Genomic DNA, 24,775 nt, shown 5'->3' on the forward strand with positions numbered 1-24,775 from the left:
ACAACAAGGACCTACATGGAGGGCGTGGACTCACACAACTCAGGACCCCAGCAGCCAAGAGCCTCTGCACCAGTGTTGGAGAGTGAGGTGAGACCAGATTGCAGCAGCCCAAGCTACTGGCGAAAAAGCTGCAGGAAGAGCCTGGAGGGAACCTGGCTTGGAGTCCCATGGGGGACAGGAGACCTGCCAAACTAGAGGAGAAAAAACAAAAAAGGGATACATTTATCTCTCCTCAGTCACCCTGCAATGGCATCCTGTAACAAGCTGATAGAGAGCAGGCACAATTTTGGACATACATAGCACCCTGCACAAGCCTATTTCTGTGTCTGTGCCCAGCAACAAGCCAAGTGGAGATTCTTGAGTCTGGTGGGGAGAACAAACAGGGGTCTGGGTGCTTGTGACTGTGGGAGGCTTGTGTGCTGTGACTGTGAAAACACTGAGGCTATGTGGGAGGACAGAGGGTGTGGCTGGGGCTCTGGGCAGTCACTGCAGGAAGCTCCACATGAACAGGGTTCCCTGGTTACCTGATGATGAACACTGTCAGAGAATCTGAGCTTACACTGAGGACTGCTCAGATCCAGTGTGGTCTTTGTGGCAGAGCCGATGAATAATATACCCACAGGGCTAACATCCAGGTACTAGTCTCCTTTGAGGAGAGGAGCTCAGCTGAGTCTATATGAACAGACAAGAACAAACCTCTCCTCTAATAATAAAATCAGAGGATATTTATCATGTCAAACCAGAGTGTGTCACCTCAGACATGCCCTTCACCCTGGAGCACTGACCAGAGCTCCCTGGCCACACCCACTACATGCCTCTAGGTATTCACTAAAAGCAAACACTCCAATCATCTACAGAAGCATAGTACAAACATAAAAGCCACCACAGTGAAAAAACAAACCAACAACTATCTCCACAAATGCTGAATAACAAACACTCCAATTCAAGAAACAAGAAGAAGACAACATGACGCCCTCCCCCCCCCCAAAGAACACAACACTTCAATACCAGATTGTGAAGATGATGAGACTGAAGAAATTCCAGAAACAGAATTCAAAAAGTTGATCATAGGATTACTTAGAAGTAATCAGAAGCAAATGCATGAACTAATGAAATCTGTATGACATGTAAGAAAATTTCTCCCATGAAATTGAAATCTTAAAGAGAAATCAAAATGAAATCTGGAAATGAAGAATTCAATAGAACAAACAAAAAAATGCAGTAGAGAGTCTTAACAAAACAATCAGTGAAGCAGAAAAAAAGAATATCTGACTTAGAAGAAAAAGCACAAGAAATTATACAGTCAAACCAAACACAAGAAGAAGAAATTAGAAAACTAAAAAACACTGTTTGTAATCTATAGGATACTATCAAACAAACAAACATATGGGTTCTAGGAGTTCCTGAAGGCATGGAATGAGAGAAAGAATTAGAAGGCCTTTTAGTGAAACAATAACACAAAATTTCCTCAACTTGGAGAAAGAAAGGGACATCTGAGTACAGGAAGCACATAGAACTACTAATAATGTGACCAGAAAAGATCTTCACCATGACACATTGTAATCAAACTCTCCACAATAACACATAAGGAAAAGATTCTAAATGTGCACAAAAAAACCACCAGATTACTTTCAGAGGATCTCCAATTAGACTCACAACTCACTTCTCATCAGAAATTCTATAGGCTAGGAGAGAATGGTGAGATATATTCCAGTTATTTGGAGAACAGAACTGTCAGCGGCAGAATACTTTACCCTGCAAAGCTTTCTTTTATGAATGGAGGTATAATAAAGACCTTCCATGACAAACAGAAATTGAAAGAATTTGTCACTACCCATCCAGCCATGCAGAAGATGCTTAAGGATGTGCTGCACACAGAGACACAGGAACATGGTCATCACTACAGAAGAAGGTAAAGGAAGGAAATCTCCCAGTAAAAATACAAAGGAAATACAAAGTAAAAAATAGGAATATTTATGGGGAAATAGTAAGGCAAAATTGTTATTTATCAACAGTCACCTTGAGTTTAAATGGCTTCAACTCTCCAGTTAAAAGACACAGACTGGCTGAATCGATTAAAAAAAAAAACGAATCTATTTGCTGCCTAAAAAAACCATATCTCACTAATAAAGATGCACGTAGACTGAAAGTGAAAGAATGTAAAAAGATATTCCATATTAACAGAAACCAAAAAAGAGCTGGTATAGCCGTCCTAATATCAGACAAAATAGACTTTAACACAAAAACTGTTAAAAGAGACAAAGAAAAGGCACTATGCAATAATTAAAGAGATGACTTCAACAGGAAGATGTAACCATCATAATCATATATGCACCTAATTACAGGGTATCTGCCTATTTAAAAGAAATGTTAAGGGATCTAAAGGGATACATAGACTCAAATAAAATAGTAATTGGGGATTTCAACACCACCTTTTCAGCAATGGACAGATAAACCAGCAGGGAAACAGCATGGTTAATCAACACTATAGGCCAAATGGACCTAACAGATATCTACAGAACTTTTCATGCTACATTTGCAGAATACACATTCTTGTCACCAGTGCATGGAACTTTCTCTACAATTGACCACATGCTAGTCCATACAGCAAGTCTCACCAAATTCAAAAAAATAGAAATCATACCGCGCATCTTCTCAAACCACAATGGAATGAAGATGTAAATCAGCAACGCAGGAATCTCTAGAACATATGCAAACACATGGAGACTGAACAACTTATTCCTGAATGAAGAGTGGGTCATAGAAGAAATCAAAAGAGAAATAAAAAAAATTCTGGAAACAAATGAAGATGACAATAAAACATATCAAAACTTATGGGATACAGCAAAAGCAGTGTTAAAAGGACTGGAAAAATAAATTATGGATATGTACTCTATGAAATACTACACAGCAGTAAAAATTATGAAATGCAGTCATTTGCAACAAAATGGATTAACCTGAAAAACATCATACTTAGTGAAATAAGCCAGTTCCATGGCTGGCGCCACAGCTCACTAGGCTAATCCTCCACCTGCGTTGCCTGTACCTCAGGTTCTAGTCCCGGTTGAGGCACCGGATTCTGTCTTGGTTGCTCTTCTTCCAGTCCAGCTCTCTGCTGTGGCCCCGAAGGCAGTGGAGGATGGCCTAATTGCTTGGGCCCTGCACCTGCATGGAATACCAGGAGGAAGCACCTGGCTCCTGGCCTCGGATCAGTGCGGCACACTGGCCATAGCGACCATTTGGGGGTGAACCAACAGAAGGAAGACCTTTCTCTCTGTCTGTCTCTCCCTCTCTGTCTAACTCTGCCTGTCAAAAAAAGAAAAAAAAGAAAGAAGCCAGTTCCAAAGGGACAAATACCATATGTTCTCCCTGATCTATGATCACTAATACAGTACCTAAAAGAAAATCTGTAGAAGTGAAATTATACTTTGAGAAGCAATGACTTGAACAGTCCTTGTCTTAACTGTCGAGGAACATTTTTTTTTCTTCTTCATATATTTGTTGAACACCCTACTTAACACAGAGTTAATCATGTATGTATACAGTCAATTGAAAATAGATCTCAGAAAAAGTAAGAGTGGGAATAAGAGAGGGAAGAGGAAGTTTATAACTGTAAAACTGTATAGTTCTGCATACAGACTTACTTCTAAGTTTAAAACTTGCCGTGGGACCCCAAATTCCATTAGGCTGGGTGGTAAAAATGCCATCTTAAGTGTTAAAGTGACCATATTAAGTGTTAAAGTGATCATATACATAGGATTAAGTGTTAAAGGGATCATATAAATAAGATCAAGTATCTGGTAATAATAATAGATAGAATTAAAAAGAAGAGAATATTCCAAAATGGGAAGCAGTCTACACAGCAGACTCATAGAATGAGAATTGCTTTATAAAGCACTCTAACCTCAAAATCAGCCCTTAAGGCATTCTGGTCTGGCTGAAAAGCTCATGAGAGCACTTCAGGCATGGAAAGCCAAGACACTGTGGCAAATAAAAAGTCCTACATGAAGGATCTCTGTGAGTGAGACCCCAGTGGAAAGAAGTGACCATCAAAGAAGGATGTTCTTTTCTCTGAAGAGAGAAGAGAACTTCCACTTTCCTAATTGCCTTGTCTAAATACTGATGGAGATTGTGGATTCAAAAGGCTTCCAGCCTTGGTAGCTCATGCCAAGAGCCTCGGTTGATCACTGACATCGCATGTAAGAGTGTTAATTGTTAAATTAACAATGAGGGTTGCTGCTCCCTTGCCCACAAAGGAACGACACTGTTCGCAGCTTATCGGTCTTCAGTAGACTTTTAATGAGAAAATAACAGTGACAGAGAAAGAATGAAGGGAGGAGAGTGGACAGAAAAGCCCCCTCCTTCCTCAGCACACAGCTTATATACAAAATCTGGCCAATTGCAAGCAGGCTCAAGTCCACGCACGGAACACTCCAATCCGCTGTCTGTTCACGCAGTGTGCACGCGTCCTCGGGCCAATCAGATGAGGTGTCATGCAGCAGGCAGGCTCACTGCGTGGTCCTCAGCGCCATCTTGTTGTTTACAACATTCTCAACTCCTCTGGAAAGTCCCGACCGTGGGAAAGCATTGCCCTAACTGAAACTAGCAACATCTGCCTTGTGATAAAGACACAGCAACAGCTATCAGACCGACCTTGACGTGGGGGCTCCATGGCTGCGCATCCCATGGAGCCCCACAGAGGGTCACTGCGCACTTACTTTCCATGCAGGACTTCTGTCTTCAGTGAGCTGTATTATGATAATTTACTGGAAAATCTGTTCTCAAACAGTGTGTTTGTGTGTGTGCGTGTGTGTGTAAATTGTTGAAATCTTTACTTAGTATAGAGCTGGTCTTCTATGTATAAATTTAATTGAAAATGAATCTTAATGGAGAATGGGATTGGGAATGGGAGAGGAAGGAGGAGGTGGGGTAGGGTAGAGTAGGGGTGGGAAGGCAGGTATTGTGGGAAGAATCACTATATTCCTAAAGTTGTACTTATGAAATTTGTACTCCTTAAATAAAAGGTTTCTTTGGGGAAATAAAAAAAAGAAACTATATGGGCCTGAAAATGTCCATTTGGGGGGAGTTTTGAAATTATGAATTCATCTTTATGAATAGCTACAGTATATTAACATTTAAAGAAAAAAACATACCAGAAGTCTTCATGGATGCAATGAACCAAAAGGTATCATCTGAAATGTAGATGAAAATATTTCATGTTCAGTTGGTTCAATTTACTTGTGTGTTCATTCTCCTTTTTCCCCAAAGATGAATTGTCTTCTTAAGAAAATTTAGATTATAATTTACCTACTTTTCTGTACTATTTTACATCCTATTCCTGACCTTCTGTTTCTTCCATCACTTATCTTTTTTTTTTTTCTTTTAAGTAACTGGTCAGATTGTTTTACTACCAACAATAAATCTTTCAAGAGTTATCATGCACTTATGGTAATGCAAATATTCTGATTGTGATTATATAAATGCATCAAACTACACTTCTTTTTTTAAAAAAAATCTATTATGTGCAGTGGTTTGGATATGGGTTGCCCCCAAGGGTCTACATGTCGGGAGCTTGGTCTTCAGGTGGTGGTATTGGGAGGTGATGAGGAACTTTTAAAAGGTAGGAGGTCCTTGAATCAATTGAGAGCATAACCTCAAAAGGAACTATTGTATTTCTTGGGGGTTCTGGTTAGTTCTTGTGAGAGCACTGTTTTACAGCCTGGCCCTGGTCCTACATAGCCTCCCTCTGACTTCCTGTTTGACCATGTGATTGTTGGCTCTCACATGCACTGCTACTACTGCAACCTACCAAGAAATGAGGCAGTCAAGGGCTTGCAAAAGCCTGTTCCATGCCATTTGGATTTCCAGCATCCAAACCTGAGCTAAATAAAACTCTTTTCTTTACAAAGTTAGCCTGTATCAGGTATTTCACTATAGTCATGAAAAAGCTGGCTAAGACATGATGCAATCCAGTGATGTCATACTGAGCTATCTAGCTCTTAGAAGGAGTCATGTACAAGAATGCTGCCCATTCCTGCATTGTTTGTAAGAGAAAAATTGTAACAATTTAAAGATCCATAATGACAAGATGGATAAATTGGGGATTTTTTTATGAAATAGAAGCTATTTAAATGAACTAGAAGATGTGTATGAAAATTGAGTGAGAATCATTTACTAAGGACAGAAAACAATTAAATCAACATGAGTATTATTTATATATACATAGATACAGATGTAAAAACACATGCAGAATTAAAACTGAAAATTCAGCTTAGTTGCTACCTCTGCAAAAAGCAGGAAAGAAATGTGTCAAGTTGGTTACAATGGCTTCAACTATACTTGTAGGATTCTAACTGGGAAAGGAGGAAGGAAGGGAAGAGGAAAAAAAAGTGAAGGAAGGGGATCATGAAATGTAGGGAAAGAGAGTTTTGGGAAAATATGACAAGATGCTATGACAGGACTAAGCTGGGTGATAGACACATAATTTTTTGTTAAATATTGTACACACTTTTCTGTATGTATAAAATATTCTTTTTTCATTTTAAATTTTTTTATATTTCTTATTTTTTTCATGTTTTGAATTCTATTTAAGGTATACAATTTCATGTATTTCATATACACAGGTTCAGGAATGATTATAAAATATCTATAATGAAATAAAAGATGTGCTAATATTTATAATATTAGTTCACTATGTTATTAACCAAATCTAATAGTCAAACAAAAAATTTAAAGTAAAAAAATTAACAATGAGCACAAATATTTTCTGGTTCTACTATCAAGAGGATTGTTTGAATCCAGGCAGATAATATTTACAATATAACTTTCTGACTCCTCTACTAGCACAGCCTTAACACAACTGGAATGTCCTGGTAAAAAGGGAATGTGCCAGTGCGTTATTAAGTGCTCTGCTGCTGACCCAATTTGTGACAGGAGGAAAGATCTCTGAAAGGCAAAGGAGGAAGGACTGATAATCTATTCAGCATGTATTTATGCATTTCTGGGGTTTTTATTTTTTGTTTTCAAGCCCCTTCAGTTTACAGACACTGGGATAGAAATCTTCCATCCTCTGGTTTATTCCCCAGATGCCTGCAATTGTTGGGGCTGGGCCAGGTCAAAGCCACGAGTCAAGAACTCAGTCCAGGCCTACCATGTGGGTGGTGGGGACTCAGACTGAGCCATCGGCTGTTGCCTCCCAAGGTACTCCTTAGTAGGAAGCTGAACTCTGAAGAGAATCTGGGAGTCAAACAAGGCACTCCAACATGGCATGCAAGCATCCCAAGTGGTGTCTTAACCACTGCTTCAAATGTTTGCCCTCAGAATTTTTAATAAGGAGGTCCACAATTTAGTGGGCCTCCAGGTGAAATTTTTTCATGCTAACTCATTTGATAATTAAATTATTAGCTTCAGAGGCAAAATTAAAGTTTCAACTGGTAAGTAAAGCACTAGGGCCAAATCTGTATTTGGTCTCTGACATCAAAATAGGATGAAAAACAGAAGTGGGCAGAAGAGTGTTCATATTGTAGGAAAGAGAACCCAGGACTGGGAGTCAATTCTGCCACAAACTAGCAGTGTGATTTTAACCCCTATCTGAGCATTTGCCCTTGTCTGTAAAGTGAAATAAAGAATCTTAACATCTAATGTGCCCTCTAGGCCTAGAAGTCTATGATTTTGTGTCCTAAATCACAGCAAGGTATGAGCACTTAGATGAAACCATGGGTTATAAAAGAACCCATTAAAGACTTTTCACAATTCTGATGACAGAGATAGAAATATGTCTCCATGCTTAAGTTTAAGCAGATCATTTTCCCCTCTGCCCTGAAAGAGGACATAGAGATGAAGGATATATCTAATGCAGAAGTTAACATGAGATCTTCATAATCCACAAGAAATCATGGAGAACTAAAGTGAAATCAGAAAGTGGGAAGTACAAATGTTGCCATTCCACAAGCCTGTCTGTGCTGGACACTGTTAAACACTAAAGGATACATACAGTTCAAGTCCTCAAAAAGCTCAAAGTTTTATATGGAAGCCAGAAAAAGTGTTGGAGGCTAACCATTGTCCTGGAGGGGTTGGACACTTGCTGAAGAAGTGAGAATTGAACTAAATTCTAAAGGATGATTCAGAATTAGTTGTGGGAAGAAGCAAGTAGGAATCGCATAAGAAAAGGCCAAGACATGGGAACATGGTTATTTCAATAAAGAGCAAGTAGTTCAGTATAGCCATGACTCAGTCAGGGGTTGTGGCGGGAGATGAAAGTGGTTAGTTTAGGCAAAAGTCATATCATGAAAGATACTGACAGCCAATAAAAAAGAGTATAGGTTTTATTAACAGTGGTGAGGACCCACTTTTAAGCAGAACAGACAGTTAAGATGGAATGTGAATTTCAACTGGATCTCTCTGGCAGTTCTGTGTGTAATGGTCTGGAGGTGGGAAAGACTAGCATCAGGGAGTTTCTAGGCTCTTAAAGACATAAGTATAGGTAAGAACTCACAGGACCTCCATTAAGGCAAGTGTTCTGATTCTCAAAATAGCTTCTGTAAATTATACAGATTTGTTATATTATACAAGTGTGCTATATTTCCCTCTCCAAAAAAAAAAAAAACCTACAAAAATCATCTAAAAGGTCTGCAGTGTTCTTAATATGTCCTCCACAAATCCACTCATTGAAACTGAATCACCATTGAGATTAAGTTTAAGAGGGGTGGCCTTTAGGAGGCATCAAATGATTAGAGGTGGGAGTGGGACTCTTATTAAAAGTAGCTTGAGGGAGTGGGTTCCTTCTCTGTTCTTCCACTACATGAGGACACAGCAGGAAGGTTCTCACCAAACAGTACACACCAACACCTTGGTATTGGACTTTCCAACCTTCAAAACCATAAGAAATAAATTTGTGTTGCTTATAGCCACCTGGTCTGTGTTATTTTGTTGGAGCAGCACAACAAACAGACTTGGTCATTGGGAAGCTTTGGAAAATATGTCATTCAGTTGATCACCGGGAGCAACTAGTGGTTTACCCAAACCAGGCAGCCAGACCTCCTCCTCTTTGTGATGGGCTGCCTGAATCAGCTATCACAGAGGGACTATGTGCTTTGATTTCCTCGTGCTAGTGGTTCCAGTTCATCTTAGAGCATGGGCATTAATGCCACCCTTGTGTGCTTTGCTTTTGGCCTAGCCCTTCATCACCATAACCTAGACCAAGATTTCTTTTTAAGAATTGTTAGGGCCTCAGCAAGACCCTAACAACTCAGAGATGGGCTTTTAAATCCAAAAACTGAGGCTTGTCTTGAAAATATTTCCTGATTTCAGAGACTGTGGCCATCAAAGCTGGGACCCACATGCCTTGTGTTCAATATAAAACTCCAGGTGAGATTTGACCAATGTATCATATATTGATTTTGTTTCATATCCATTATTACCTTTTACATGCATTTGCACCAGTTTCCAAGATGACTGTGGATTCCCAAAACTCCTGCCAAGCAGCCCACTCTTCCATGCCATTCTCTTTCTTCACCCTTTGGCCTTTGCATAGCTGGTTGTTACCTGGAATGCCCTTTTCTCTACTCTTTACATGCCTAACTTCTCTGATTTGAGTTCCCAGGTGAAGGCCTTCCTTGATGACCCTTCATAAAGTAAGGTCTCCTTTGGTTTCATGGATCATTGATCCTTGTTTCCTTCAAGGTGTTTATTACAGCCTGCAACTGGCTTATTTGTCTGATTTCCGTGTGGTTTAGTTTTGTCTTGCCATTATCTCCCATAAGAATAAGCAGTTCCTGAGGGAGGGACCAGCTCTGGTTTATCACTAAATCACCAATGTGTAGCATAGTGCCTGGGACACAGTAAGTTGTCAGTTAATATTGTTGAATGAATAAGTCTCTGGCTTCCTTGACTGGGACATGGCTCATTTATAATACTTCACTGTGTCTCAGCCTCTCTGCTTTCTGCCCTGACCCATCACCAGCCTTGTCACTCCTACAGTATTCCATTTCACCGTCATCCCCCACTCCTGCCCAGCTGGCCCTTCCAGATTTGGTCTCTCCCCTTAGGCTACACAATGAAGAATATCTGTTTGTCTTGGAGCTGTTTCTCTTGCTGCCTCAGTAATCAACTAGAGCTGTTAGCCTCAACTGATCTTTGCTGCCTCCATTTGTCAAAAACAAAAAAAAACACAAAAACCAGCCCAAACCATAGCTGCCTTGGGATCCTGCAACTAATTCTTGAGAACTGGCTCTAATTTTCAAATTTACAGAAGGCATAAAGTTGACAATGTGACTAATCCCATGGGAATAATATTACAATGAAATTGAAGCGAAGCCTGGTTCATCTCATCTGAAACATTATTTTCAATCTGGGCTCCACATTTTAAGTGGAAAAATATTGAAAAGCTTAAAACTGTCCAGAAGAGGATAAGTTTTTAAAATATCAGAAAGAGGGGCCGGCGCCATGGCTCACTTGGCTAATCCTCTGCCTGCGGCGCCAGCATCCCATATGGGCACCAGGTTCTAGTCCCAGTTGCTCCTCTTCCAGTCCAGCTCTCTGCTGTGGCCCCGAAGGCAGTGGAGGATGGCCCAAGTGCTTAGGCCCTGTACCCGCATGGGAGACCAGGAGGAAGTACCTGGCTCCTAGCCAGCTCCGTAGCTCTGGCCGTGGCGGCCATCTGAGGGGTGAACCAAATGAAGGAAGACCTTTCTCTCTGTCTCTCCCTCTCACTGTCTATCTGTCAAATGAATTTAAAAAAATATATCAGAAAGAAACAAGGCTACATACACAGACTCTGAATCCAGATCAAAGGTGATATTTGGTAAATCAATTAACCTGCACCTTGATTTCCTCATCTGTGAAGTGGAGCTAGTAGTCTCTGCCTAACTCGTAGAATTACTGTGGTGGTTGTATGAGTTAATAGATGCAAAATACCTAAAATAACGTCAGGCACATATTAAGTATTAAGTGAATGTCTAATATTATTATATGAAAAGTGATTAAGAAACTGGTGCTTTTTATTTATCATTCCTCATTCCTGGCTACTTAGAGTGTGGTCCAGGAACCAGCAGTGTTGGCATTACCTAAGAGCTTATTAGCCAGGCAGTACCTTGGGCTCCATCCCTTGCCTACTGAGCCAGAGAAAGCACCACAGGAGCCAAGATGAGTTGCAGAGAGAGGCGTAGAAATATGTTGGTTCCACATAAGAACAAAAACTAAGTTTTTAATTATTCTTCCCACCTTCCTCATCCCCTTGCCCCATAATCTTCTCTCCAACTTTCTACCCCCACACACCGCTTTCTTTTATTATATACTTTGAAAGGGAAAGATTCAGCAACCAGAAAGCAGCAGCAACATGCAAGGAGTATGTGGGTTGCTGCCCCACAGTGTCCCACTTTAGGGAGCCCCAGACTGAAGCAACCAACAGGGCTGTCTTCCTTCACCCAGCAGAAAGTAGAGTCAAGGAACCAAAAGTAAGCTAAGGGAAGAGGGAATGGACGATCTTCTGCCAGACAGCAACAATACCAACTCCTCTTATTTCTCTAGCCCCTGAAAACAACTTCACACAAGGCAGAATCCCAACTGAGCTGCTAGACTGAGCCCTCAATGCAGTTCAATGGCATGTCCTCGCTCACACCGGCCCCACTGCACTGAAAGGAGGACTCACACGGACTAAAGGATGCAGACAAAGGAGGAGAAAAGACCCTCAGCCTGCCTGGTAGCCTCACATGGAAACAGCCAAAGAAACTGTGTTTGAGTCTTCCCCGTGAGACTTGTGAATGGAATCCTACCAACTCTACAGTCAAGTCTGGCTCAAAATGGCTCAGAATGTCTCCAGAGAAAACCTAGTTCTTGCCTCAAGAGGAAATGCAACGCCTAAGAGAAACACAAAGAAACTGGTAAGGGGACTGCAAAGATACGCCAGGACAAGTGGAAGAAATGGGTGCTTGTTTGACCCCCACCTTGCAAGCAAAGCAGAGCTTATTTGAAGGGATCATATGAAGAGAGGTTTTGGCTGTAACAGGAATTCTGTGGAAAAGGCAAGACCATTAAAGAGGGAAAACAGCTTTATGTTGCTGATGAGATGCAGTAAAATGTCGTCATCAGTTTTCTAATATCATTTTCCTAACCAGAGTATAAGACATTAAGCACGGGCACTTCAAAAAGTTCATGGAAAACTGAATTCAAAGATAAGTTTATTCTGGTGCAAAACATTTTTGAAATCTGCATACAAAGGGTCTTCAAAAAGCTCATGAATATGAGTGTTATAAAAACAAATTATTCATGGATTTCAAAAAATTTTGTGCCAAAATAAACTTATCTTTTAATTCTATGTTTCCACAAACTGAAGTACCTTCATATGTCAGAGACAATGCCTTTTTATTTCCATTTCCCCAAACACAATGTAATAGAATGCACTGCATGCAGTCAAGTGCTCAGTAAATGCACTAATGAATTTCAGGAGATGCTGATCTCACTAGGACTTAAAGTGATTTGACAGTAATCAGATGATTAATGGCATTTGTATGCAGAAAGAATCTGGCGTTAAAGACCAGAATCTGCCAAAACCCTCATCTCCCTACTTAACCAGAAAGTTATGCAGGAAAGCAGTTAGGCAAGAAATGTTAGAAAAAAGCACTGGGAGAAAGCATTCAGTGCAGCGCTTAAGATGCACCTGGGTTCAAAATCCAAGCCCTGCTTCTGATTCCAGCTTTCTGCTAGGACACACCCTGGGAGGCAGCAGGCGATAGTCTAAGTACTTGGGTCCCTGCCACCCACACACATGGAAGACTCAGACTGAGTTCCAGGCTCCTGACTTCAACTTGGCCCAGTCCCAGCTGTTGCAAGCATTTGGGGAATGAACCACCACGTGAATGATATTCTCTCTCTCTCTCTTCCAAATGAAAGAAAAACGATTTAAAGAAATTTATCCTCAATTACTTGTTTCAGTTTCTTCATGTGAAAAATGAAGGTCATTGAGATCTGACTATTTGAAAACATTCTGTATCCACCAAGGTTCAGAGTCAAGTCACCCTCCGTTACAGCTCCTGACTGCATTTTAATACAGGTGGAATTACACAGAACTTCAGTGGCGCTAGCAAGAGGGCCCAATCTGGAACCAGTGGTGTAGCCATCCATTTGAACATAGCATCCAAGCAGCAAAGATCTCTTTCTGCTATCTGAGGAATGAGATGAGTCATGGGAAAAGAAGGGCACTGGAATTGCTTGTTTCACTGCTCCCGAGACGCCAGCCAAGGCCTCCCTACTTGAAGGAGTACGAGGCTTGTGTTCTTCTAAACCTCATTACTAAGCCAAGGGTCAGGAACACGGGGCACATAGATTACTTATTGTCTAAAGACTGCACTGTGTCTTAATCATGGTTCAAAAAGAATGGGATAAGTTGATGATTCAGTGTCAGAAGAGCAGCAAAAAAAAAAAAAAAAATACGGGGCTAAATAAGATCTGGAATAGGCATTATGATACAGCGAGTTAAGCCACTGCTTAGGACTCCCACATAGGAGTGTCTAGGATAGAGTTCCACCTCTGCTTCCAGTCAAGCTTCCTGCTAACGCACCTTGGAGGCAGCAAGTGATGGCTGATGGCTCAAGTACTTGAGACCAGCAACGCACAAGGGAGATCCAGATGGAGTTTCTGGCTCCTGGCTTTGGCCTGGCCCAGCCCTAGCTGTTGCAGAATCTGGGAAGTGAACTAATAGATGAAGATTCATTCTCTCTTTCCTTCTCTCTCTCTCTCTCTCTCTCTCTCTATGTTCCCCCATACAGCCCTCCCCTTGTTGCTCTGACTTTCAAATAAATAAATATTTTTTGAAAACGAAAGTTCTTATATCAGAAGTGGGTGGGAAGAAAAGAATTAAGAGGAAAAGAAAAATTTGTGTTCCAAATTCTCAGTGGTCTCATAAAGGATATGTGAGTATTTGCTGAGAGCAGTGGTTGAGAAGGCTGCAGCATACTTTGGGCTATATTAAGTAACAGAGTGAAAGGGAAAGAAAGGAAAACAGAATCTTCTCAAGAAGAAAATGAACCAAGCAATAGCAAAAGAATGTCTACAATACCCCTAAAGTAAGTTTATTTAGAATCCTCAGAAGCCCTTCATCCTTTGGGGAAGAACACTCTTCATCTAGACCCTTCTTGGTTTTCCATTTTCAGTGCTGAAACTTGGTGAAAGTTCAGTCAGAAGTACGGGATTGTGGTTATATTGTTAAATGTTTTGGAAGCATCAACTTGCCATTAAAAAACATAATAAATTTCAAAAAAAAATAAAGATTGAGTAAGATGGAATATAACATTTACAAATGGATTCATTTCTAATACAAATGGCCTCAAATGGAGAGTATTACTTACCACAGGAGAATTATTCAGATAATGAACATTGAGGCCAAAGATGATATAAGTCAATTTACTGGTAGTTCTTGAGGTTGTTTCTGAAAAAGAAAATTTAACAAATTTTCTATCTACAGTAAGGACAATTTACATATATTGGACATTATTAACCAGGCAACAGTTATCATCCTAATTTATGCCTTGATTCTTAACTTTTGCTTATTTATTTTAATATTTTATTTTTAATTATTAATTAGTTTTTAACAGATTCAATATAGTTCATAGACACAATTCTTTTTTTTTTTTTTTTTGACAGGCAGAGTGGACAGTGAGAGAGAGAGACAAAGAGAAAGGTCTTCCTTTTGCCATTGGTTCACCCTCCAATGGCCGCCGCGGCCGGCGCGCTGCAGCCGGTGCACCGCACTGATCCAAAGGCAGGAGCCAGGTGCTTTACCTGGTCTCCCATGGGGTGCAGGGCCCAAGCACCTGGGCCATCCTCCACTGCACTCCCTGGCCACAGCAGAGGGCTGGCCTGGAAGAGGGGCAACCGGGACAGAATCCGGCGCCCCGACCGGGACTAGAACCCGGTGTGCCGGCGCCGCTAGACAGAGGATTAGCCTAGTGCATAGACACAATTCTAAGAATATAATATTTCTTGGCCGGCGCCGCAGCTCAATAGGCTAATTCTCCGCCTGCAGCGGCAGCACACGGGGTTCTAGTCCCGGTTGGGGCGCCGGATGCTGTCCCAGTAGGCCCTCTTCCAGTCCAGCTCTCTGCTGTGGCCTGGGAAGGCAGTGGAGGATGGCCCAAGTCCTTGGGTCCTGCACCCACATGAGAGACCAGGAGAAGCACCTGGCTACTGGCTTCGGATCAGCGCAGTGCGCCAGCCGCAACGGCCACTGGGGGGTGAACCAACGGGAAAGGAAGACCTTTCTCTCTGTCTCTCTCTCTCACTGTCCACTCTGCCTGTCAAAAAAAAAAAAAAAAGAAAAGAGAAGAAAGAAAGAAAGAGCATATAATATTTATTTCCTCCCTCCCTTTTTCTCCCTCTCCCTCTCCTCTTCACCTCCCACCTTCCCACCTGTCGTTCCTCCACGAAGACGGGGAGCAACATAATGGTGCCGTGACTCGGATGTGAAGCCTAGGAGGCATAATGGTGCCGTGACTCGGATATGAAGCCTAGGCAGGGTTTAGTGTCGTTCCTCCATGAAGAGGGGGAGCGACATAATGGTGCCGTGACTCGGATAGGAAACCTAGGCAGGGTTTAGTGTCGTTCCTCCACGAAGAGGGGGAGCGACATAATGGTGCCGTGACTCGGATATGAAGCCTAGGCAGGGTTTAGTGTCGTTCCTCCATGAAGAGGGGGAGCTACATAATGGTGCCGTGACTCGGATATGAAGCCTAGGCAGGGTTTAGTGTCGTTCCTCCACAAAGAGGGGGAGTGACATAATGGTGCCGTGACTCGGATATGAAGCCTAGGCAGGGTTTAGTGTTGTTCCTCCATGAAGAGGGGGAGCGACATAATGGGGCCGTGACTCGGATAGGAAACCTAGGAGGGAAGAAGCAGGAAAAAGTGGGAAAATACCAGAGAGAGAGACTAGAAGAGCCTAGGGAAATGCCGGACGGAAAAAGTGCCAGAAGAAGTTAGATTGAAAGTGAAAGTGAAAGCAAGAAGAAACAGACTCGGATGCGGACTATGGCGGGGAAGCTAGGAGATTGAAAGCAAAAGTGAAACCTAGAAGAAACTTAGACTCGGATACGGACTGTGGGGAGAAGCCAGGAGAAATGAGAGGGGAATATTGTTGGAAGAAAACTTAGGAAACATACCGGGTAGAGAAAAATGTTAGGGAGGATGAAGCCGCGGGGGCAGGCTGAGGCGGAGACGTAAGCCAGGTTGGAATTCTTCAAGTCAGCCCGGGGAACAAAAGGCGAAAAGCTAAAACCAGAGGCGGAGACGTAAGCTATAGGTTGCATTTCGTCAGGTTAGCCCGGGGAACTTAGACTGAAAACTAAACCAACCGGTGGCAGAAACGTGAGCTAGGCTGCGTGATTCGCGGAAGCTGCCGCGTGCAGAGAGCGCGTGGGGCACAAGCGGGGGAGCGCACGGGGCGCAAGTAGATAGGGAACGCGGGGCTGGTGCGAAGGCCGTGGTGCGGGTGCAAAGGGTGCGGAGACTGCGGAGCGCGCGAAGCCGGGAAGCCGCACAGAGCCGGGAAGCCGCCGCAGGGCGAGGCGCCGAGAAGCTGCCTCAGGGCGGGAGCCAGGAAGCCGCGGGGATAAGAGAAACAGAAGTTTAGAAGTAAAATGAGAGAAATAGGAATGCTGGCAGATAGAAGTAAAATAGGAGAAATAGGAATGCCCGGAGATAGAGAAATAGAGAAAAATAAGGCCTCCTCACAACATGGCGAAGAGAGGACCCGGATTCGGTTTGCCTGATTGGTAGGGCTTGTAAGCACCTGTGGGCAACTCCAGCAAGCAGAGCAGAGTGTGTGCTGCGGGGCACTGAAGACAGGCGTGAATCAACGCCAAAAAAGAAAAAGAAAGGGGGATCTGTGAGGAGCAACTCGGACTAGACTGTTACTGGAATTAAGACTTATTCTATGCATCTGCTCTCCCACAATATGGCGCTGAGAAGAGAGTAACAACTTCCACGCAGCTGCCTCTCGCCAACTTGAGTGATGACCTGCAGGAGCTGATCCTGCTCCTGATTGGAGGAGAGCAGCGTACTCGGCATGTGGGTAGCAGAGTTGGGATTGGTGGAAGAGGACTATAAAGGAGGAGGTGGAAGGGACAGTAGCCAACCCGGGAAGAACCAGCAGCAAACCTGGGGAGGGCCGAGCAGACAAAAGAACAGCGCAGGGTCCTGTGTCGTTCCTCCACGAAGACGGGGAGCAACATAATGGTGCCGTGACTCGGATATGAAGCCTAGGAGGCATAATGGTGCCGTGACTCGGATATGAAGCCTAGGCAGGGTTTAATGTTGTTCCTCCACGAAGAGGGGGAGCGACACCCACCTTCTCCCTTTATTTTTTTAGTTTCTGAGATAACATCTTTTAAATTTATTTTATAGTAAAAAGGCTAAATGCTTTACCAAATAAGATTTAATAAGTAAAAAGGGATTAGTTTAGTTGGAATATAAGAAATGGCTATAAACAATGAATGGAAAAAATTACCATATCACCAATATACAGTAAATTTTAAAGTAGTCACAGATCACTAAAACTATAGTAGTATAACATTCTGAAGCATTGGCTTGACAGGTATATATGGAGCTGGACAGAAGCCAGGAGCCAGCAGCAGCGTACCCCATGCTGGTGCAGGGGCCCAAGCACTTGGGCCATTTCTACTGCTTTCCTCGGCCATAGCTGTGGGAGGCAGGGCCCGCCTCCCACAGCATGGCGCTGAGAGGGAGTAAACAAATTGTACACAGCTGCTTCATCAATTTGACTAAGAAGCTGTAGGAGCCGATCCTACCTCTTATTGGAAGAGAACGGCGTGCTCAGCACGTGGACAGCGGAGCACGGATTGGTGGGAGAGAGGACTATAAAGGGGGAAAGAGACGGCATGGTAGGGGTGTTGGTTGGAGAGCTGGTCAGAGAGCTCGCTGGGGAGTTCGTTATTTCGTTCGTTCTTTCTTCTCTTGTGCTTGCTTTGCGGTAGAAAAAAACCTACTGAAAGGGAATAACAGCGTCCAGTCCTGTGCCGCTCCTCCGCGAGCAGAGGAGCGACAATAGCAGAGAGCTGGATTGGAAGAGCAGCTGGGACACTGGTGCCCATGTGGGATGTCAGTGCCATAAGAGGCAGCTTAGCCTACTATGCCACAGTGCCCAGCCCCTTTGTACAAATTCTTAAACTCTTGAATTCCACCAATTTCCATTCATTATCATTAAATTAGTATATTAAAACTTTGTGGAGACCTTCTGTATGGAACCTGTTTGTACAGCTAAATCTGCCACCCTTATTAGGGAGCCAACTCAAAAATATTTGTTTTTATGTTTATATTTCTGTTTACTCTTTCTCACTCTACACTTAAATGTTAGGGGATTTGTCCTTCTAACTTTAAATGAATCCTTGTATATATATATAAAAAAGCCTACTTTTTGCAAAAATGTATTTCAACACATGCAAATGAAAGTGACCTATTTTAATGAAGTAACAAAAGGTTTTCTTCTTACTTATACATGTAAGTTATAAAATAATGACTGAGAAGTAAAATTCAGAATATTTCTTTATGGAATATCAATGCTATGGAGGCCTTAGATTTTTTTAAATGAAAGTATTTACTTTTAGTGACACCACATTTCTGATAAACAGGATTCGATTGAAGTTTTACATTTTTTGAGCAAGACTAGTATTTCAAATTTCTTATATAGTCCTTTAAATTTGTCATGTGATACTGGAAACTCCAAAATCATTGCTACTAGGCCTACAGGCAATAATAGTAAATGACCAAAAAAAAAAAAAGCTAAGAAATAATGTGATCTGTTTTTCAGTTAACTGAATATTGGATATTTTCAACATAATATTTTCTTTCTATAGAATAGGCAATAATTCTAACATATGAGGTATGTGCATATTCATAATACACTCATAGATAGCATATAATTATATACACACAGGCATTCTTATGTCACGAATGGTTTTTAAATTCAACCACAAAAACATTGCTCCTGTTTCTCTCAATTACAATAAAAAAAATGTAAACCTTGATTTTAACTGTTCTCATCACAGAAAAATAAGTAAATGAGGTGACACCTATGTTAATTAGCCTAACTGGATCATCCTTCAATGTACACACATATCAAAAAACCATATTTACCCAATAAATGTATATAATTATTATTTGTTAGTAAAAATAAAATTTTAAATTTAAAAATCTGTACCCTGAGAATATGAACTCTCAAAATCGTGGTTAAAATAATCTTTACATATTACATAAAATCTGTATCTGGTGTGTGGTTCTTTGAATGTCTATTTTTTTCTGCAACAAGCATGATTTTTCTTACTACACTTTCAATTTTAACACATCACATATATTTCCTTCATAAACCTCTAAGAAAAAGCTTCTCAGAATAAAAGACAAACTAAGAAACAATAAGCAAATTGATTTAAAAATCTACAATCTTTAAAATGAGCTTTAAAAATAAAACTCTTTTTAAAGATTAATCTTGGTAAATTACTGCTTTGCAACTGATCCTTTTACATAGTGCTTATTCATGTAGAAATGCGTGACAGTGCAATCATTTTTCAGGCCCACAAGTCATTTGAAATAAAATTAGAAACTCATTTCTGTTTTGCTTTGTGGGTTCTTCTTTTAACTTTTCAATTCAAGTACATCCCATCTTCCTCTCCTCCATCTCCTCAATTCTGGTAGTATTTGTAGACCTCTGGGACTTGGCGTGTTCTGCCTCAGATAAACAGATCCCATGTGAAGCACAAAGACCCCTCTCCCTGTTTGCTGACTCATAGCGCAGTGGTGCACACTCACTGTAGCCCTTGGCATTTTGTTGTCAGTTTTCAAAGAGCTCATCAAACACCTGAGTTGGTTATACTTAAATTTCAGAATCATGGAGTGGTTAGTAATAGCGCTCTCATTTGACCTCAGAGATTAAATGATTTGCTCAGCATCACTCAGCTCAGTAAACAGGGTTCCATTCAAAACTCAGGTCCCACTCCCATATGAGTAATCTTGAGTTTCTTTTTTAATCTGCATCTAGCATGGCCTAGCCCTGGATGTTGTGGGCATTTGGGGAGCAAACAAGCAGATGGAAGACCTCTCCATCTACCTCTCCGATTCTCTCTGCCTTTGTTTTTTTATTTTTATTTATTTATTTTTTGACAGGCAGAGTGGACAGTGAGAGAGAGACAGAGAGAAAGGTCTTCCTTTGCCGTTGGTTCACCCTCCAATGGCCACCGCAGCTGGCGCGCTGCGGCCAGCGCACCACGCTGATCCGATGGCAGGAGCCAGGACTTATCCTGGTCTCCCATGGGGTGTAGGGCCCAAGGACTTGGGCCATCCTCCACTGCACTTCCTGGCCACAGCAGAGAGCTGGCCTGGAAAAGGGGCAACCGGGACAGAATCCGACGCCGAGACCAGGACTAGAACCCGGTGTGCCGGCACCGCAAGGCAGAGGATTAGCCTAGTGAGCTGCGGCATCGGCCCCTCTCTGCCTTTGAAACAAAAAATAAATATGAAAGGGGTTCTGATATTCTAATTTTAAAAAAAAATTATATAACAGGGTTATCAAATAGTTCATGAAAACTGTGTATTGTGAAAAATTATGCATAGATTTTAAAATGTTTTGTACCAAAAAAAAAAAAACTTTACATTTTCCATGAACTTTTTGAAGTTCCCCCATACTAATAACAAATAAATAGTGTAATGTTCTTTACTGAAGAAAAAAGGAGGAACTCTAAAATACCATTTAGCTTGATGGGCTCCAGTTCTGTTCTAAGGGAATAGGAATTTATGGATTCTATAAATAAGGCCAAGTTTTCAAAGAAGGGAATAAGACAAATGCAGCAGCATAGGAAGATGTGTGCTATAAAAAGAAAGCGCCTCTGCTTATCTCGGAAATAGTTCATATACGTTTTCTTAACTTGAGAAGTCAAGCTAAATTTGATTAAGCACATGTCTACATATCACATGAGCCTACCACTACTATAGAAGAGAGTGGAAACTGAGAGAAATGACACATATTTCATGGTGTGAATCAGTTTCTTTCCAAATGACACTTCCTTTAAAAAGGCATAAATTTGAAATTTGCCTTTTGGATAATGCTTCTTTTCAATTTTCAAAAATAATTGTGGTGTAATTGATTGAATCTCCATTTCAAAGCTTCTGAAGCTAAGCTTCCCACCAAAACTAAGCATGAGATCTCCTTCTATGGAGCAAAATAAAGAGCAGTGTACTGAATTATTAGAAAAGCTTTTGTTCTTTTCTTCAAATATTTGCATGAATTATTCAGGCTTTCTATGGATGGAGCTTTGAAATATTCAAATTCCTTGAACTATTTCATTATTTAAGATTCATATTTATTAAATCCTGTAGGATGTACTTTTCCTCAGAAAGTGCAGATTCAGTTCAATTATTATTTCTGTAGCAGAGAGCTGTACAGAGTAGTTTCGGGTGCCAAAGGATATACACAGACAAGCAAGACAATCTTCAGAGATTTTACACTTTAAGGAAACTGCAAAGCCACAAAATACTTGTAAAGTACAAGTTACAGGGTTTCCAAAGAGAACGAGATACCTTCTAGCCAGGGCTAAAGGAAAAACTTCAGAGAGAAGCTGGCATTTCAGATGAGCTTGAAAGACCAAGAGGAATTTCACAAGTAGGGGAACAGTGAAATGAGGAGGCTGGGATCTCAACTTCATTCGTGCTCCCACTTTCATCACTGAAGCCCCTTTTAGGCATGACAACCTATGCAGTCATTCTCCCAGCTGGGATGCTAGCTCAACTGATCTAAACCTAGATTCTGCCTCCTCATCTGGCAAACAAATCCTCACTCTCTCAGAAGCCCCACTCTCTGAAGGCTGTCCCTCCACTCCTTCCCCATGGATATTCCTCCATTTAGCTTTTCTGGCGTCACAAGCAACCCTGATAAAGTAGCACTGAGTAGCAGCCACAGCCTCATCAGAACCCTCTAGCCCACACCCATTTCTCATCTTCCTTGAGTCCTGCTTGGTGAAAGATACCATCCAAAGGTAGAAACCTGGGGGTGGGTGTTGTGGCACAGCAAATTAAGCTACCACTTGGGATGTCCACATTCCATATGGGAGAGCCTAGGATAGAGTCCCACCTCCGCTTCCCATCAAGTTTCCTGCTAAGGTACACCCTTTGAGGTAGCAGGTGATGGCTTAAGTACTTGGGTCTCTGCCACCCATGTGGGAGACCAGAATTGAGTTCCTGGCTCCTGACTTCAGCCTGGCCCAGCTCTAAATATTGCAGGTATTTAGGGAGTGAACTGGTAGATGGAAGACCTCTCTCTCTTTCTCTCTCTCTCTTGTACTGCCTTACTGATAAATAAAAATAAATGACCTTAAAAAAATAAGATAGAATGAGCCTACCACCACATACAACACTTCTGTCACACCCCAAATATTCCTTAACTTGACATACAAATCTTTTCTGTATAGCCTCATTTCCCACCTCTTCCTGCTCACAGCAGATGTCTTTGTAGACCCCACTACATATGTACACAAACACACACTCACAGGCATTTTGTTGTATTTTGCCTCTCTCTTTGTGTGTGCTTCCCCTTTTACATGAAATACTCTCCCTGGGTAACCCGGATGGCTGCTACTCATCCTTTAAGTCTCTGCTCAGATACACTCTTTTCTTTGGAAGTCTTTCTTGCTCTTTCTAGTATAAATCAGTTTAGCCTTTCTGGAGTGAACCAACTACCCAGATTAGCAGGAACTCATCAGCCCTACAGTGCTGCCCATACAAAAACAGATTCCTCCTCCTTAGCAGCAGAGAATGAAGCAGGGAAGAAATCTGTGGATATTTATAAATCAGAGTTTTTTGAGGGGAGTAAAGGAATCCAAATCACCAATTATGAACATAAACACATCAAAACATTGCCAAACTGAACTGTCCTTCTCTGGGAAAATACACACATGGTCCAAAAGAGGAAGATAAGAGAGCACAGCAAGTGTGTGAACAGTGCAGTGGCAAGAAAGGAAATTCAGGAAAGAAGAACAATAGGTTGTGTAATTAACCAGCTCTGAGGAAACACTAGGAATTGAGGAAGGGTATGATTTTAAGCCTTAGTAACCAGGAGAAAGATGATATTTGTGATGGAATATGACAGGAAAGCACAGCACCACATCAAGTAGGGCTCAGGAGCTCAAGGAGAAAAAGTCTTGGATATAGATAAGGACTCATATTTGAAATTACTGAAGAGAATGCACATAATTAAGTGGAAAAAGGGAGAAAACCATAGAGCAGAGGACTTAGCCTTGTGGGACATCCACAGCTATGAAAGGGGAGGAAGAAGGAAGAACAATTTTAAAGCAAAGTCAAAGCGAGAAGAGGGAATGAGCCAGGACAGGGCAGCATCTATCTACCAAACAGAGAGAAAGTAAAGGAAGAGCAGGCAAAACTGTTGATGTCTCCTGGGAGTGAAAGTAAAAGCTGTTTCATCTGGTGATTGGGAAACAACAGTGGTAACCGTGAAAAGAATCGTTTGCAAGTGGAAGGTCAGAGAGGAATGTGTATTACAAGCAGAAGCAAAAGAGCAGAGACTTCAAGACAAGATGGTGCTTTGAGAACCATGCTAATCACATAGGATAGTGATCACAGATGAAATTTAAAATGACAGAAGTGTCAGGCATGTTTGCACTCAGAAACATCCCTGTAACCCAGAAGTAGAACACAAACTATATGGAAAGTACCTAAACATGGATTCCATCAAAAGCAAACAGTCAATCAAGGTCTGGACTCACATAGGACAGTGTGAGCTAAGTACCCTGAAGAGAGGCAGACAGCCTTATCTAAAAACAAGGACTCCAGGGCTGGTGCTGTGATACAGCTGGCATCCCATGTGGGTGCTGGTTCGAGTCCCAGTTGCGCCTCTTTGGATCCAGCTCTCTGCTAACGGCCTGGGAAAGCCATGGAAGACAGCTCAAGTGCTTGGGCTCCTGCAGCCATGTGGGGGACCTGTGTGTGTGTGTGTGTGTCTCCCTTTCTCCTCTCTGTAATTCTGACTTTCAAATAAAATAAATATATCTTTAAAAAAGAAGAAGAATAAGAAAAAAAGAACAGGCTTGCACAAACCTGAATACATATAGAAGAAGGAAGAGTCATGCATAGTCTCACTGCTAGAATTTGACCCTGGGGAAGGAGCTGAATCCATAGTACTATAGGATTAGAGAGAGTCCCAGAAGGTAAAAGGAGATAACCACAAAACTGTTAGACAGAGAAGGCTAAGCCAAGAAGGAAGGTAGAGAAAAAAGGGAAGAAGGGAAGGAGGGAGAAAATGCTGTAAAAGATAGCCAAAAATAGAAGCAACAATGTGGAGAATTCACACCAGATGAAAAGAAAATAATTGAGTATCTGACAATTACTTCTTTAAAGTGAGTCTATTGAAGCTTTTCAAATGAATTAAGCAGAGTAGTAACATTCATACACAGCTATTTTAAAAAAAGAAATGAAACAACCATGAATGATTATGAAAAAACACATAAAATCATGATAATTAAAAATACAGTCAGTGAAATTTTTAAAAAAGAAAGAACAGTGGGTGGATGAACTCTACAGTGAACACAATCAGGACTGGAAATTGGAAGATAGCCCTATATTGATAAATTGACTCAGAACAAACATACCACATGGAGGCAAGAGACATACCTGTACAATAATGGAGAAGCCTCAGCAGAATACTAGTAGGAGTGACTGATGAAGACAGTGCAGGGTGTTTGATGATGAACATACTCATTTATTTTTAGAA

The 24,775-nt window shown here is 41.6% G+C and overlaps 1 long non-coding RNA gene across 5 annotated transcripts in view; it reads right to left on the bottom strand.

Moving 5' to 3' along the window:
• Positions 1-24,775, bottom strand: part of LOC103347699 (uncharacterized) — a 235,251-nt gene that overhangs the window by 159,827 nt on the left and 50,649 nt on the right. For all 5 annotated transcript variants that reach the window (XR_011386696.1, XR_007918274.2, XR_011386697.1 and 2 more), the window contains exon 3: positions 14,343-14,422. This is a non-coding gene — a long non-coding RNA (uncharacterized lncRNA). The remainder of the gene's footprint in view (positions 1-14,342; positions 14,423-24,775) is intronic.

The sequence above is a fragment of the Oryctolagus cuniculus genome, chromosome 2, assembly GCF_964237555.1.
Source record: "Oryctolagus cuniculus chromosome 2, mOryCun1.1, whole genome shotgun sequence".
NCBI lineage: Eukaryota > Metazoa > Chordata > Mammalia > Lagomorpha > Leporidae > Oryctolagus > Oryctolagus cuniculus.